Source organism: Rousettus aegyptiacus, unplaced genomic scaffold, assembly GCF_014176215.1.
Source record: "Rousettus aegyptiacus isolate mRouAeg1 unplaced genomic scaffold, mRouAeg1.p scaffold_m13_p_3, whole genome shotgun sequence".
NCBI classification, from domain to species: domain Eukaryota; kingdom Metazoa; phylum Chordata; class Mammalia; order Chiroptera; family Pteropodidae; genus Rousettus; species Rousettus aegyptiacus.
The window spans coordinates 167,359,228-167,375,972 of record NW_023416306.1 but is presented as its reverse complement, the minus strand read 5'-3'; the positions used below and the strand labels follow the sequence as shown (position 1 = coordinate 167,375,972).

At 46.4% G+C, this 16,745-nt stretch overlaps 1 long non-coding RNA gene and 1 pseudogene across 1 annotated transcript; one reads left to right on the top strand and one right to left on the bottom strand.

Moving 5' to 3' along the window:
• Positions 1-1,259: 1,259 nt before the first annotated feature.
• LOC107516320 lies at positions 1,260-16,040 on the top strand. Its single transcript, XR_001598269.2, has 3 exons — positions 1,260-1,404; positions 4,820-5,082; positions 14,275-16,040. It is a non-coding gene; the product is annotated as an uncharacterized LOC107516320 (long non-coding RNA).
• LOC118600696 lies at positions 8,047-8,162 on the bottom strand (annotated as a pseudogene).
• Positions 16,041-16,745: the final 705 nt, after the last annotated feature.

Genomic DNA, 16,745 nt, shown 5'->3' with positions numbered 1-16,745 from the left:
CAGAGAACCTTAAAGGAACCCGCCGGGATTATCACGCCCACTTTACTAGACAGAAGAACTGAGGCGCCAAGGAGGAGAGTGACTTGGAGGGGAAAACTCCAGGCAGCCTCACTCTTTGGCAATGCCGTCAGCAGACAAGGAAGAGAGAAACAGTGATTATGACTATCACTGAGGAGAAACCAATGGACTTCTCCCAACCTGGCTGAAATAGGAAATAAAGCTGATTACTGATTTGCTTTTTTTTTTGGAAATCAAAATGCATCGCCTGTAATGCAGTTCTAAAGATTATAAAGGCAGAGAAACAAACAAAATAACCAAGCATGCGTGAGGACTCACACGCACATTTAGTTTCCCGGGTAGCGGTACCAATAAAACAGACACTAATCTAAGTCGCATCTATTATTTTACCTTTTAATTACTCTGAAGGAAAATCCAGCAGATAGCTTTCTACACTGTTGATTAAGCTAACGTGGCTCCAGTTTGGGTGTGCATTGCATTAGGTATGGTCACATGCATTTTATTAGTAACAAAACACTATTATTTACTGAGGACCAATTCTTGTGTGTCGGCCCTGTATAGCCTTTGGTAAATCTCTCATCACTCACGTGAGCTAGTAACTATTGTCATGTCCATTTTTCAGATGAGGAAACCAGATTCCAAGAGCTCCTTCAGGCAGAAAGTGGCAGAGCTGGGATTCGAGCCTGAGGCTCCAAAGCCCTGTCTCTTGGTCTCTTAGGGAACATGAGTGCCCAGAGCAACATGTGTCCTGAACTTAGCACGAAATATCAAAGGGTCTGCAGGTAAGACCGCCTGTCTGCTCCGCCCCACGGGTGTGCCTGGAGGTAAGGACCCCGGCGATGCTTTAAGTAGCCCTCCTGACCTGTGGCCCTGGCTGGTGACCCCCTGCTCAGTGTTCACTACATATGGGGAGGGGGACAGACACCCCCCATCCCACTTGAGAATACTGCTTTCAATTGAATGAATGCGTTTTTTTAGTCCCGTGGGGAAAATTAGAACATTAGTGGTTTGAAAAAAACAAAACAAACAAAACACAACAAAACAAAAAAGCTCTGTAGAGAAAGGCTGACAAATTTGCAGGTAATTTTTATTATTCTTACCACCTGAACTAATCTGCCTAAAGACTGGCAAGCGCTGTGGGGGGAGAAGGTCGTTTATTATTCATGTCACCGGAGGCAAACTGAAGCTGAGACACAGACGGGGGCGGAAGCGGAAGTGGGGAGGGGGCGTAAGGAGGAAGTGAGAGGAACTGCCGCCTACTGCGCGCCCGCTGGGCGCCGGAACGTGGGCACCTCCTCCTTCGTTGACTGGATCCTGCAAGGGATGACGAGGAAGGAAGGTTGGAAAGGTCGTGTGGCAGGTGACGCAGGAGGCAGAGCTTCTCAGGTGAGACCCCCTTCTGAGCACCCCAGCACCCCAGGGGGGCAGGTTACCTCGGAGGCTGGCACTCCGTCTGCCGCACAGAGCCACCGCGCACTCTGCGGGGGCCAGACAGTCGGCAGGTGCGTTTCTGATGACACCTCGGCTCCTTTGTGCAGACCACTCTCCGCTTTTGTCCCCCGAGCGGAGAGATGCTAAGCGTTAAGTCAGGGAGACAGAAGAATGAACCCAGCTGAACCAAGCAAGGCAGCGCTCGGCAGGGCGCGGCCCCTCGGCCGACGGGAAAGGGTTCGCCTGGGAAAGGGGCCGGCCGGGCGGCCTTTGTGAGCGGCTCGTTAGCCGGAAGGATCAGTCAGGCCGGAGAGTGCAGGTGCCAGCCGGGCTTGGGCCACTCCTGCAGGGACACCAGTGGTGCCAAGGTGTCTGGGACCCACAGCCCGACTCCACAGACTGTCCAGAAGGGGGCAGTGCCACCTTCACCCTGTCAGAGCTCAAACACCTGCCATGCTTGGTGTGGCCGCTGCCCCAGGCACTCCCCAGGAGTGGAGGCCGGTCCCGGCCCCACAGCAGACCTCAGGCAGCTGGCGTTTGCAGGTTGCCCAGGCCAGGCCCACCTGCCAGCCCTGTGTGACAACTGCTTCCTGCATCCTTAGGGATGATAGCAGCCGCTCTCACTGCGCACCTACTACGTGCCAGGTGCTTTAAGCTCACAGGAGCCCTCTGGGTTAGGCGTAATTACCCCCTTTTACAGCTTTGAAAGACGAGGTTCAGAGGCCACACAGCCAATAAGCACCAGAGCTGAAGTTCTATTTGTCCCAGGTCCCGGCTCCTTCCGCGGCACCACACAGCCGAGACCCTGTCACTCCAGCAGGGGCTGCCTCTCCCCTGGGACCCAGGGCTTCCTCAATTGCCTGGCACAGCTAAAATGGCATCAACAGCAACCCCAAATGGAGTCGTCCAAACTCTGGGCCCCAGGGGGAAGAGACCTGGTTTATGCAAGTCACAGCGTGACTGTGGGCAAGCCATGCCCCGTCTCTTACCGAGCCTCAAGTCCCTCCTCTGAAAAAATCATCCCTGAAAGGGCTTGAGACACCAGGGGCGATGATGTCTGTGAGCACAGAGGAAGGCCCTTAGCCTAGCCTGGGAGGATCTGGACAGCTTCCTGAAGGGGGCGGCACCTCAGCTTGGGCCTCGGGACCCACCGGGGTCTCGCCTGGGGAAGGCACTCAGTGAGGGCTTGCAGAACTTGGTTCTCGTATGAGCGCTCGTTGAACGCTTGCGATGTAAGGGAGGGCGGGTTCTGTGTGTGGGCTGGGCACATACTATCTTATTTAATCCTCACAAGCACGATTATAGTCAAGCACACAGAGGTGAGACAGCTTGCCCGGGGCCACACAGAGCCAGGATGTGAGCCTGGTCCAAAGCCCACGTTCTTCCCATGACCTGGCCCACCTCTGGCACAGCTCCCATCAGAAACACATGCGGCCTTGTTTTCCAACACAAACAGAAATGTCCTCCGTGGTCTTCACCACCGTGGCTGGTGTTATGCTCCTGTTGTAGGTTCTGGGCTTCTCGGTCCTTCTCAGGACCGCCACCCCGTGCGGCGCTGGCCAAGCGCTCTAGTGCTCCGAGCCTCAATTTCCCCACTTGAAAACAGACTTCGAGGCTAGGCTCGCGGGACCACAGGTACGGAGTGAGATCGCACACATGCACGGTCCCTCTTCCAGCTGAGGATGAGCCCGGCTCTGTGCCCTGTCCCCAGACCTCTCCTTTGGAGCGGTGATCTGGTTCTGGTCCTGGCTAAGAGGGTGGGGTAGGGGCAGCTCTGCATGTTTGTGTGGGCGGCTGAGTAGCTGCCCCCTCGTGAGCTCTGAACAAAGAGCCCTCACAGCGCTGCCCTCTGCCCGCCTCCAGAACCCCCTGGTAGCTCAGTGGAGCATTTGTGGCAGCCAGCTCGCATTGTGCATTGTCTGAGGCCGGCACAGCGGCTGGTAAGGGTCCTGAGGTCAAGATCGGGCCTGGGGCAGGTGGTACGTGCAGGCAGTGCAGGCTGCCTCCTCTGTAGCCCCGGTGACACCATTCAGATGTGTCCTAGTGCCTGGGACATGGGGACTTCCCAAAAGCAAGCCTTCCCGGGCCCCTCTCTGACCCCTGATTAAGGCACCCACCCTGGGCTAACAGCTCTCAGAATCAGAGGACCACCCAGCCCAGCTCAGGCAAAACCCCACACTCCTCAACAGAATCCTGAACTGAAATGACCCAGGAAGCTGAGACAAAACGAACCCCAAGCTGAAGCCAAGTGTTTGTTTTGCACGGAGCTGGAGCAACACTTGTGTGCTTTCCAAAACCCTTGGCTCGGAACGTTTGTGCATTTGTTTATTTACCTAATAAACACTGGCCACTGTCCTGTGGGTCAGACACAGTTCAGCGCATTGGGGATACGCCATGAGTGATCCCTCGGGTCAGCCTCAAGTTGTCACAGCCGTGTAAGCAAATATGATGACATATTCAAGAAACGATGGCCATGTTCATATTCTTAGTCCAAGAGCATTGCCTGGTGCAGAGGAGGGAGTAAGAGAGAGAAAGCTGAAAAGGACGGAGGGAGGGAGGTGGGCACCCTGACAGAGTGCACCCAGCTGCTCCAGGAACAGAAAGGGGAGGCCGCTCATTCTCCTGCCAATCTGGATCTGAAGCAAACCTGAATTTCACCTACCCAAACTCCCGGAAATTAAGTAATACAAGAGTGATAAGAGGTGCGATTGAGTTTTCAAAGATCCAGAAGCTGCCCTGAGCAGAATGCCATGTTGTTCATGAATTAGTCCATTCATTCATTCATTCATTCATCATTCTGTCATTCAACCAATATTTATGGAGCACCTGCTCTAAGCCAAAATCACCTGAGTCTTAACCCCAAGCCCTTCCAATTTCCATAGCAACAAAAAGCATCTCTTAGGGGAGCCCACTCAGGCATTGAGGCCCACAGAGCAAATCTCCAGCAAGTGACTAGAATTAAGAAATTTAATTTATTTGAGCTTGTTTCCTCATTTGTAATATCCCCTGCCTTATAGCAATGTTAAGAGTAATGTACAGAAACAGCATGAATTTAAACTTTGAAGTTTGGCCTGACTCTGGTACAAAGCTTCATGACGATGCTAAGAGACTCTGACGACTGGTATTTCCATGGTAATGAGTCACATCTGACATCTGGGAGAGACTCAGCGCCAAACACCAAGCACCTGCCACCTATTTGGGGCATGTTATTGGCCCAAGGAATGTTCTAGGAGGACTGCCAGTGAGACAGGTCTTATTTTTCCCAAGGCAGCCACAACAGTTCCTCCCGTTGTCCCATGTGCTCTTCTGTGGTGTGACTTTTCCACTCTCCCATCCGAACGTGGAGTCTAATTCCTCTCTTTGGATCTAGGTTGGCCTCACTGACTTGCTCAACCAATAGAATGTGGCATTGTGATATTCTGGGACCTCGAGGGCTACGTCATAAGAAGCCATGCAACACCCAGTGGGGTCTCTTGGGTTGAGCTGGAAATGATCTTTCTCAGAACCCAGCCCCCATGCTGTAAGAAGTCCCCACATGAAGCGCTCATCCATGGATGCCCCCGCTGGGCCCCCCGCCCCCGCCAATGACCAGCACATCATCACGCTGTGTGCGCTGTCTTGGACAACTGCAGGGTAAAGTCTTCATATAGTGCCAACCTCAGCCAAATTCTGAAATGAAAACAGCATAAAAGACCCTAAGCAAGAACCAACCAAATGAGTTCAGTCAAATCAGGGAACCAGGAGAGGAAATGACGCATCCGTATTTTAAGATACAAGGCTGTGGGTGGGTTGTTACACACAGTAGCAGATAACTGGGACACCTGGGGGTGGTTTTGGGGGCTCTTTGGTTAAAGAGAAGTGAGAATAAGAAATTAACAGGGGCCGCTTCTCTAGGCTCCCAGAGATCCCAATCTGATCATGACTAGAGCATCTTGGACCCAAACCATTGGTTTCCTTGTCTCTCCTACTAGACTGTGAGATCCTGGCAGGCGGAGAATATGTTAGGGTTCTGAGCTCGCTAGCAACAGAAATGAACACTAGTTTACTTAAGCAAAAACAGAACTGGTAGGAAAAGCTTAAAGAATTCCAATAAAACTCTCAAGTCCAGTCACAGAAAGAAGAGAGGAAGCTCTAGGGAGCCAGGTGGCAGGACACAGGGAGTTATTTTTAGGTGCCAGGGCTATAAAAGACAACAAGCCTTTGTCATCTTCATGTCACACTGCTCAGCATTCAAATCTCAGGGGAAAACTCTTGGACCGCAGAAGGATAGGCTCACCTGGATGGATGACGGCTCTACTTAGGCTGTACCCATTGGGTGTGACTACCCCCTAAATAAAATCAGAGCAGCGATGTCAAAAGAATTGGAGTAGATATTGAGCAGGCAAAGCTGGGTTACTACATTCACTTTAGCAACCCCAGTATCTAGCTTGAGGTCTGGTACATAATAGGTGCTCAAGAAATGCTTGTTTAACGAGTGAACAAATAATCAAAGGAATAAATGTGCATAAATGAATGAATCAGTGAATGAGTGAATGACCGGACAGTGAATGGGCGGTGTGCCGCCTTTGAAGACGCCTATCAGATATTATAGCATTTGCACTGTCCCCTACCTAGCCAGGCTCCTCTCTTCTCAAGAGAGTTTCCAAGCCCGTCTTCTAGAGCGCATAGAATTTTAATTCGCTGATCTTGTCAGTTTAAGAACATCATACGCATTGAACAGAATCCATGATTTTCCCCGAAAATACTCCGGGAGCAGCCACTCCCTAGCCTTGCTTGATTTTTAAATAATGTTTTCAGGGGGCGGGGTGGCGAATGAGACAGATGGAAGAGCCGCTCTGAGGCTAGGAGCGGGGAGGTCTGGTGTTGGCCGAGTCGGCCAGCTGTTTAGCAGACGGCGCATGGATGATACTCGGTCTGCCGGAGGCCACACTTCACCCAAGGCAGGCGAGCCATCCACACGTCTGCCCAAAAGCTGCCCATCAGGAAGTCAGGCCGCGGCGCCTCACCCCTTCCTATGTAAGCGGGTGGACTTCACCACTCTCTGAACAAGATCCTGCTACTTCTGTAGTCTGCCATGCTCTCAGGCACTCATCCTAGGCATTTAATATAAAGTGGACACCCAGGAGGTGTTTTCAATATTGCATAGAATCTTTGATGCCTTTTCGATTTGTTAGAACGGACGCAATAGATGGAAAAGTAAAGAGCAAATTGTCTCAGTATGTATCAGTACCTAGGAACATGCTAACCCAACTGTCTGGTGGTACCCTACATTGACAGCTGCTCTCCGGATAGGAAAGAAAGGGTATAGAGAGGACAGAAGGCCATTTGTGCTGAGAACCTACCATACGCCGTATCTGTACCAGGCACCATCACTACGTTGTATCCTCCTATTGCTACGATAATGTGGAGGTTCATATCAACTCCATTTTACAGGTGAGGAAATTTAGTCCAGAGAGATAAGGTCCATTGCCCAAATCCATAAAGCCAGGATTCAAACACAGGTCAAGACTCTGTGGCCCATCTCCATTTCATTACGTCGTACTGCCCCCTAGGAGTTAACAAGAGAGACTTTTGAACTGAAACGCAGAGACCTTATTCACAAGCAAGCCTGCCAGAGCCATTTACTCTCGTTTTTACAAGGATGATCCTCCCATCTCCTGGGTCACAGACAATTAGAAATAGCAAATGAGAAGGAGGAGGGAAGGCTGCCGTCGTTAGTGAAAATAACGAATCAGGGTTCCAGTTAGAGTAAGTATGGGGATCGCTTGAATCAGACTAACCCACCTGGTTATGATAATTAACTCTGGGCAACATACTTTTTTTAAAAAAAAAAAGTTCAAAGATACTGGAAAATAACTAAGCCTGGAGAGAATACGACTCTGGGAAAAAAGGAAACACGCAATTTTATTGATCTCAGAGAAGTTTGGTTCTCTCTTTCTCTTTCTCCCTCACCCCACCCCCTAATTTTCAGGTTCATTGATTTCTAAGTTTAATTCTTTCCTTCCTTCTTTTCACTTTGGGCTTTATTTGCTCTCCCTTTTCTTGTTTCTTAATGTGAAAACTCAGGTCATTCCTTTGAGACTTCCCTTTTCTAATGGCAGTGAGTGTTATAAATTTCCCTCTAAATACTACTTTAGCTGCATCTTACAAATGTTGATATGCCTTTTTAAAATTTTATTCAGTTCAAATTACTTCCTAATTTCCCTTTTGATTTCTTCTTTGGCTTATGAGTTTTTTTAGAAGTGCGTCATTCTATTTTGAATATTGTGGAATTTTCCAGATATCTGTTGGGTATTGGGTTCTAATTTAATTCCATTTAATTTCCCTGGCACAGAACATACTTTGTATCATTGGACTCCTTAGACATTTATTAACACTTTTTCTTTAGCCCAGAATATAGTCTACCATGGTAAATGTTTTATATGTTTTTGAAAGGGGTATGTATTCTGCTGCCCTTGGGTGAAGGTTCTATCAATTTCAACTAAGTCACATTGATTGATAATGTCCCATTTGTTCTTTGTTCCCTTTTTCCTCTTGCCTGCCTTCTTTTAGATTGAATTTTTTGTTTCTTTTTTTCTTGTTTATTATTATTATTTATGCCTACAGCACCTGGTTTTCCTAGGTGGTCTCCCATCTAAGTACTAACCAGGCCCAACCTTGCTTATCTTCCAAGATCAGACATCGGGCTTGTTCAGGGTGGCGTGGCTGTAAACCATGGACTGTGGCTCCACTGGGGCATGAACCCAGGACCTTCTGCGTGCAAAGCGGGCATGCTAACTGCTACACTATGGAACCACGTCCAGCATTTTTTATTTCATTTTATCTCTTTTGTTGGTGTCTTAGCTATACCTCTGTTCTTGAATGGCTACTTTAAGGTAATAATACACACTTTAAAGTTATCACAGTCTACCTTCAAGTGATATTATATAACTTCACATATTATATAAGAAACTTACAAACGTATACTTCCATTTCCTCTCCCCTAGGCTTTGTACTAATTTGTCACACATTTTCACTTCTAAATATTTTATAAATCCCATAATATATTATATTTTCACCTTAAACATTTAATTATCTTTTAAAGAGATTTTTAAAAGAAAAAATATATGTCTTATATTTACTCACATATTTATAATTTCCAGTGTTCTTCATTCATTTAAAAATACTATGTCGACTATTGCCAAGGAGGTGGAGCAATTAGAATTCTCACGCACTGTTGGTGGGAATATAAAATAGGGTAACCTCTCTGGAAAACAGTTTGGGGGTTTCAAGCTAAAAGCACACCTACATATGATCCAACTATTCTGCTCCTAGGAATATACGCAAAACGGGTATCAGCATATTTTCCATATAAAGACCAATATAAGATTGTTCATGGCAACTTTGTTTGTAATATCCAAAACCGGAAATGGATAAACAAACCATGGTGTGTCTATATGACAGTACTTGGTGACAAATAGGAATGTTATTGACACCTGTGACAATATGGATGAAGCAGAAAATAATTACGCTCTAAGAAAAGAGCCAGAAAGGAAAACGGAGGACATTCTGTGAGATTCTAATTGTATGAAGTTCTAGAACATGCAAACTGTTCTACAGTGACAGAAAACAGATCAGGAGTTACCTGGGGATGGAGGGTGGGAGAGGAAAATGCATTTCAAAGTAGCATGAAAAAACTTTTAGGGGGTGATAAGTAACCCCATTATCTTAATTGGGGTGATTTTTTAATGGTTGTTTACATATATCAAAATTCTTCCAAGTTTACACTTTAAATATGTATAATTTACTGTAGCCAATTATATATCAATAAACTGTAAACATTTATTAAATGGACTTAAATCCAATTGGATATAGCAGAAAAAAATGATCAGTGAATTTGAACAATAGGAAATATCCAAACTGAGAAAATAACAAGGAAAAGAAAAAATAAAAACAGTGAAGAGAGCCTAAATGATCAGAGGTACAGATCCCACAAGCTAACATATGTTTAATCAGAGTCTCAAAAGACAAGGGTGAAAAAAGGGGACAGAAAAACTACAGGAGAGACAATGGGCACATTTTTTCTTTTCAAATTTTCAACAATCCACACATCCAAAAAAGGTCAACAAACCCCAAGCAGGAAAAATATGAAGAAATCCATATTACCATCAAATGTCTGAAGAACAAGAATAGAGAGAACATCTTAAGAGCATCTAGCATTTTTTGTGAAGATACATTAATTACGGGAAACAGTAATATAATAGAAGTGACAGCTGCCTTCTCAATAGAAACGTAAGAAGACAGAGGACGATGGAATTACATCTTTAAAATGCTAAAAGAAAATAACTGCCAACCTAGAATTCTATCTATCTTCCAAAAATACAGGGGAGTCAAGACATTTTCACTAGAATTCTATCTATATTCCAAAAATACAGGGGTGTCAAGACATTTTCAGATAAACAAACACCGAGAGAACTTGCCGCCAGCAGAGCCACACTGCGAGAAACGGTACAAGAAATTCTTCGGGCTCCAGGGAACGGACGCAGATGGAAACACAGATCTGAAGGAAGGGGAGGGCGTGCTGGGAACATTCGTCATGTGGTACATACGAATGACTTTTTTCTTGATTTCTTTAAAATGTGGTTAAGCATTTAAAGAAAAAAAATCACATGCGGGGTTTATAATTTATGCAGAAGTACAATATATGACAAGAAAAGCACGAAGGACAAGAGAATAGATTTATGGCACTGCTGTTCTTGCATTTTACATGAAATGGTAAAAGATTAATTTGAAGTAAACTGTAATCAGTTCAGAGTGCAGATTATGATACCTAAAGTGACCCCTAAAAGTAATGCAAACACTGAAATGGCAATAGAGGAGAGAAAATGGAATGCTATAATTACTCTATTTGCCCCAAAAGAAATCCTGAAAGAAGAAATAAAGAAGCAAAGAGGGAAAGAGAGAAAAAGAAAACAAATGGAAAATGGAGGCTTATACCCGATCACATCAACGATTCCTTTACATATAAAATAAACATTCCCATTAAAAGACAGTGGTTATCAGACTGGATCGAAGAGTAAACTATAAAAAATAAAAGCAGGACCCCAGCTCTATGCTGTTAACAGAAAACTTTATAATGAAGAAAATAGATCTGAAAGTCAAATGACAGAAAAATATGTAGAACATGAAAATACTGAGTATGAAAAAGCTAGTGTGAATGTACTAATACCAGATCAAGTAACTTTCACAAGAAAGGGATAATGCCAGAGAAAAAGAGGAACAGTCCACAATAGTCAAAGGATCAATTCATAAAAAGAAATCATAATAACCTAATTTATATTGTATGGATAAGAAAGCTTTGAAGCAGGTGAAACAAAAATTCACAGAATTAGAGGGAGAAATAGGCAAATCCATAACCATAGTCAGAAATCTTAACAGTTACCCTGTGAATAACCGATAGAACCAGGACCAAGACTCGGTAGAGTGAGGCACTCATCTTGGGTGCAAAATTTAAGGGGCACCTAGAAGGCTTATAACCAAAATAAATACTATTCTGAGGCAATGATTTTTTAAATCAAAATTAATGCCAAAAAAGTCCGTAAGGAACAAAATGTCAAATTTTTAAATAATTACAGAATCAGCATTCCTGATTTTTTTCTTTTGCCTCAGGCTACAGTATGGATGAAAACAGTGCTATTACTGACCCTTCTTTATTTAACACTTTCATATTTTCTTCAGTACTTTTACTCATGAGTCAGAAAAAATCAAGCAGGGAATTAGAAAATATTTTGAACTGAATAATAATGAAAATATGACAGTAAAATATGTGGGATGCAGCTAAAACACTTCTACCTTTCGATGCTTACCTTATTAAAAAAAAAACAAAGTTTTAAAATCAGTAAACTATGCTTTCATGTTAAAAAGCTAGGATAAAGGAGCATATTAAACTTTAGTCATAAACATGAGTAGAAATCAAGAAAATAGAAAATGAACAAGCAGTAGTAAAAATTAGCAACGCCAAAAGTTGTTTCTTTGAAAAGATTAATGAAATGCATAAATCCCCAGCTAGACTGACAAAGAAAAGAGAAAAAAAAAAAAAAACGAGAAAACCCCACAACTTACCAACACCAGGAACGGAAGAGGGAGCATTACTATAAATATTATAAACATTAAATGGGTGATAAAGAATAATTTTACGTGAAAAAATTTAACAACTTAGTTGAAATGGACCAATTACTTGAAAAACACAGCCTATTAAAGCTGACTCAGGAAGAAATAGAAAATCTGAAATTAATTAGTCCTGCTCTTGCACAAGCCCCCTGTCCCTCCAACTCAAGGCTTCAGGTAACTTTTCTAGACCCTGCACAGCTTATCTCTCAGGATTCCCTGGTACCCGGTCCCTGTCCTGGGATAGCTAGTAAACAAACATTATCGTTTGCTATATTTTACTTTATAGATTTATGTCAGTCACCCTTGGGATGTTTGAGGTTTGCAGGAGGGCTGCACTCAGACCTGTCCTGAGTGTGGCTCACGCTGGCCCAGCCACCTTCTCCTATCTGGCCCCTGGGGACTAGTACAGCTAGCCAGGAGGGTCCCAAGATTTATGTCATCTAGTATATATTTGTTCCTTCATCAATTCGGAAAAAGTTTATTGAGTATCTATTGGGTGCCAGGCACTGCGTTAGGTTTTAACACCTAATTACCTTAATTCAGTGATCCCCAACCTTTTGGCCCCAGGGATTAGTTCTCCTATGAGAATCTAATGCCCAATGATCTGAGGTGGAGCTGAGGCGGCGATGCTAGCGCTGGGGAGTGGCTGTAGATACAGACGAAACTTCGCTGGCTCACCCTCCCGCTCACCTCCTGCTGTGCGTTCCTAACAGGCTATGGATGGTACCTGTCCATGGCCCAGGGGTTGGGGACCCCTGCATTAATTAATGAGCAATTATTTGATCGTTTATGTTCATTCTTATTAAAAATAGGACCCTTGGTGAGGGACATAGTCCATCATTATGACATTGTTTCTATGGAGAAATCAGATTTGTTTGATGTCATTTCTATGCAGTATCTTTGCGCGGGGATTCAAGTTTATTAGAAACTTGAGGGATGTCTGTATTCTATTGAGGCAGTAGAGTCATGTATGATATGATTTAGAAAGCTTTTTAACTAAAAATGACTTTAAAAAATTGTCGAGATTTTAAAAGAACTGTCAGTTTTCCAAGAAATAAATATCTGTGGAGGCAGATTCTTGAACGGTAAGCTTCTAGACTGTCAGCAGCATGGGCTTCACCTGCCGTGGCGTCATCAATCGCACAATGCCTGGGGAGTGTGGATGCTGTTGATGCTGGACAGAGCCTGGATCGGCGTCAGGCGAGCAGGCTTTAAATGCCAGCTCTGCCAGACGAGGCATTTCACATGTGACAGCCGCCATCGGGCTGTTTGAGGCTTGCAGGAGGGCTGCACTCAGATCTGCCCTGAGTGTGGCTTACGCTGGCCCAGCCACCTTCTCTTACCTGGCCCCTGGGGACAGGTACAGCTGGCCGGGAGGGTCCCGAGAATACCTCCTGGTGCTCTGTGCCCTGGTCCCACACCCGCACATGGTGCAGAATCCACCCCTAGTGACTCGAGAACCATCGTAAACTTTTAAGAGGAGAGGGAGCTATTTGTAGGTTTAGAATAAGACCCATGTCTATACCTGCGTGTGCACTTCACCACTGGTAAAGGCCTACCTGTTGTCCCATTTAATCTTCACAACCACCTGCTAAGGGCCTTAGAAAGGTATGAGTCACATGCCCGTTTCTCAGAAGGAAAATGTGACTTGCCTGGGGGCCCACAGTCATCGGCACAGCTGGGACTGCAGAGCTGCCCAGGTCTGTGTCCCCCATGCCACCGGGCTATGCAGAATTCAGTTGTTCCTCTCTGGTCGGGGAGGCTGATGTGCAAAATTGCTGCAGTTGCTAGAGGCTCAGCCATGTAATGGGCATTTGTAAATATCACCGGAGCCAGGTGGGGCTAGTAAAATGTTAAACAAATAAGGGCTATCTCTGGGATAGGTTGTTCCTATAGATCGTTTCCTGGAGTCCCATCCAAGCAGGTGAGACGGCGGGGAGGGGTTGACCCTTCTGTAAAGAAGCACAAAGCAGCTCTGGGAGTGGCGAGATTTTACAGATGGGCCTCTGGTTTCCTCTCTAAACTTGTGTAAACATCTGAAAGGCGTTGTCGGAGGGCCGGAGTGCTATTTCCTGGGATGCCGGGGCTCTTACGCTCTTACCGTGAGGAGGGGGTGCGGGGCGGCTCTTCTGCACTGAGGTTTTGAGGTTTTCCCACCGGGCGCTGTCTCCTCCCGCCCCTGCCCCTGCTCCTCTGAGCCGTGCAGATGACCGAAACGCTCAAGCCCCATTTCCAGGGGCTCGTGTTTCTAGACGCCTTGTTTCACGTGTCTCCGGGGACTCCCGACCCGTGGGCGTTTGGCTTTTCCTCTCTACCTGCGTGGAATGTTTCCTTTTTGAAGCAGAAATCTGGGTGGGCGTCTTCCTGCCCTCTCTCTTCCCCTCAGCCACACTCTGGGGTACATTTCCGACCTTTCGCATCTCTTGAATTCCTCCTGGCATGTCCATCCCAAGGGCAAGGTCTAGGTAGCCAGACCCACCCCAGGACTGTTACATCACCTCAGCTCTCACCCCGTGGGGGCCCCAGATCCAGCTTTGTAGGGGAAGGGGGCCAAATTCCTACCGCCTCCTCCCTCCCAAGCCACTTCACGGGGACATAGTTCGGGGGTGGCGGGAGCAGCCTGCTTGTCCTGAGAGCCGCTCCAGTCGAGTCTCTTTTTCTGCCCTTCCACCCCAGGGAGGTCCATCAACCTGTCCTATATTGAAATTATGGAGCTGCCACAAGCCCCCTACCACTTCCAATCTATCCTCTCAACGCCATCGTGCCTCAGTTTCCTCATCTGTAAAATAGTAAGAAAAGAACTGACGTCATTGGAGTGCTTGCTGGGCAGCCTATAACTGCCCTGTCACGTGACAGAGCTTGAAGGTAAGTGCGAAGAGCTCCCCAACCCCTTCCACAGTCTTTCTCAAACCTGCCCTTTGGGGCCAGTCCCTGCCCGCTGTTGAAATCTTGGCCAGTCTTCATGGCTCATCTGCTCACTCTAGGATAATACCACTACTGATGATAATCCTACGGTCACAGTGGTCTCCTGACCTCATTTGAATAACTATTATGTTGATTCAGTGTAATAATAAAAACTCTTAATTTCGAAGTTAGAGCTTCTCTCCCCTTGGCCAGGGCCTGATGCAGGGAGCAGAGGGCGGGGGCATTGTGGTCCCTGGGGAATGTTCTTACACCCCTGTCCCATTATCAACACCAGGACGGTTGTGCTGCCAAAGCCACTCCTACAAGCCTCCAAAAGCCCTTGAAATTTTTTAAGGATGAGTCACGCACCTGCCCACTGTCTCTCTGACGCTATGGAAGCCACATGACACGTTCTCTGAGATCCTTTTGAAGCCTCTCCAACTAGCATTAGGTGAGAGAGAAGCTCCGCCCACCTTTCTCTGATTGGAGGAGGGGGCAGGGGCGGGAGGTAGGGCGGGGCGCAGCTTGCAGGGACCCTGTCGTGGAAGGAATCCTCAGGTCCCCCGGCTTCTTCTTGGGGTTCTGGTGGATGAGCAGAGCAGACAACGCTCATGAATCAGGGTCAGCCACCTCCTGGGAAGTTCCGCCTCGTGGTCTGGTGCCCACTCCGGAACGTGGGGGGTCTGTTCCTGAGCCATCATCTTGCGGCCTTGATAATGGGGAATGAAAGAGTTCCGCCTAAATGCTACAGGACACGGTATTCTCCTCGTTTAAAAGAGCCTAGCACACAGCAACCATGTCACAAATGTCACTATTCAACGGCCTGAACAAACGTTAGCTAGCGCTACCATTACCACTAATAATTACTATCCTTAGAGGCCCAGACTCAGCCCTTGACGGTCTTCCCTCCATTTGTGGTCTAAGCCCTCCAGATGCCTTGCGGTTTCCTGCTTTCGTCCATGCTCTTTCATCTGCCCTGGACGACTTCCCGTCCCACTTAAGTCTGGAGGACTTAACCAGTTCCTTCGCTCGCCGGTCAACCCGTGGCCATAGTGGCCGTGCGTTCCAACATCTCCAGAGGAAGCCGACCGCGCTCTCATTCTGACTCTCCTTGCAGCATCTAACCTGCCTCCATTTTGGCTCCAACCCCCCACTGCGTGGCCTTCCCGTACTGTCATGTCCCCCCACCCCCAAACACACCCCCCCACACACACACACACAACTTTGAACCAGGTCTTATGCTTTTCCATAGCCCTAATGTACTTGTACTCAGCAAGGATGGTTGAATGAATAAGCGATAAGTGAATGGACCCATCTGGGAATCAAAAAAACCAATCAATCAATCAATCAATGTGCTAAAAAAAAGAAGTGAAATTCTCCTTAGTGACTCTTGCCCTAAGTTACCACTCCCACTAAGCACTTCGATGAGGCTTTGGTAGCTAAAATGCAGCAAAGGGAATATAGTCAATAATGTTGTAATAACTTATGTATGGTATCAGGTGGGTACTAGATTTATTGGGGGAATCACTTTGTAAGTTATATAAACGTCCAACCATTCTGGTGTCTACCTGAAACTAATATATAATAGTGTATGTCAACCGTAATTGAAAAATAAATTTTGAAACATCCTCACCAACAGTAATAAAATACAATGAAGCTCAGGGATTTTCTCTGCATAAAAAAAATTTTCCCTGAGCCTCATTTTCTACCTCATTCACCTGAAAATATAGACCAGTGAGTGATAGCGAGAGTGTGGTTCACAGCGGGGCTTCATAGCGAAGCATCCAAGTACCATGACTGGCAAATCGCAGGATCGTGAGGCCGTTATAACTGGGCTGAGTGATGATGGTTTTTCCTTCATTTTTCTCTTGGGTCGTCACTTCTGTGATTCAAGAGGTATTAGGGGCCTCTTCCCTGTGGAGCACCAGTAACCAATGTGAGTGCTGCGTCTGACAGTGAGCATGCCCTGCGCTTGACAGTGTGTGAAGGGAATTCATCCACCCAACTCTCACGTTCAGTCAACAGCCTTTGGACGTCCAAATCGCCAAATCTAATGGTCCATTTTCGTCCTCATCTTCTTGGTAGCATTTAACATGGTGGATCACTGTTTTGTTCTCCACCTCGAAATACTTTCTTCATTCCGCTTTAGCCATACTGGACTGCGGCTGATACTCAAACACACAAAGCTAGTGAGTGCCCTCTTATGAAAAGTAGCATCCCTGTTCCCGGTGCTTACTCCTCTG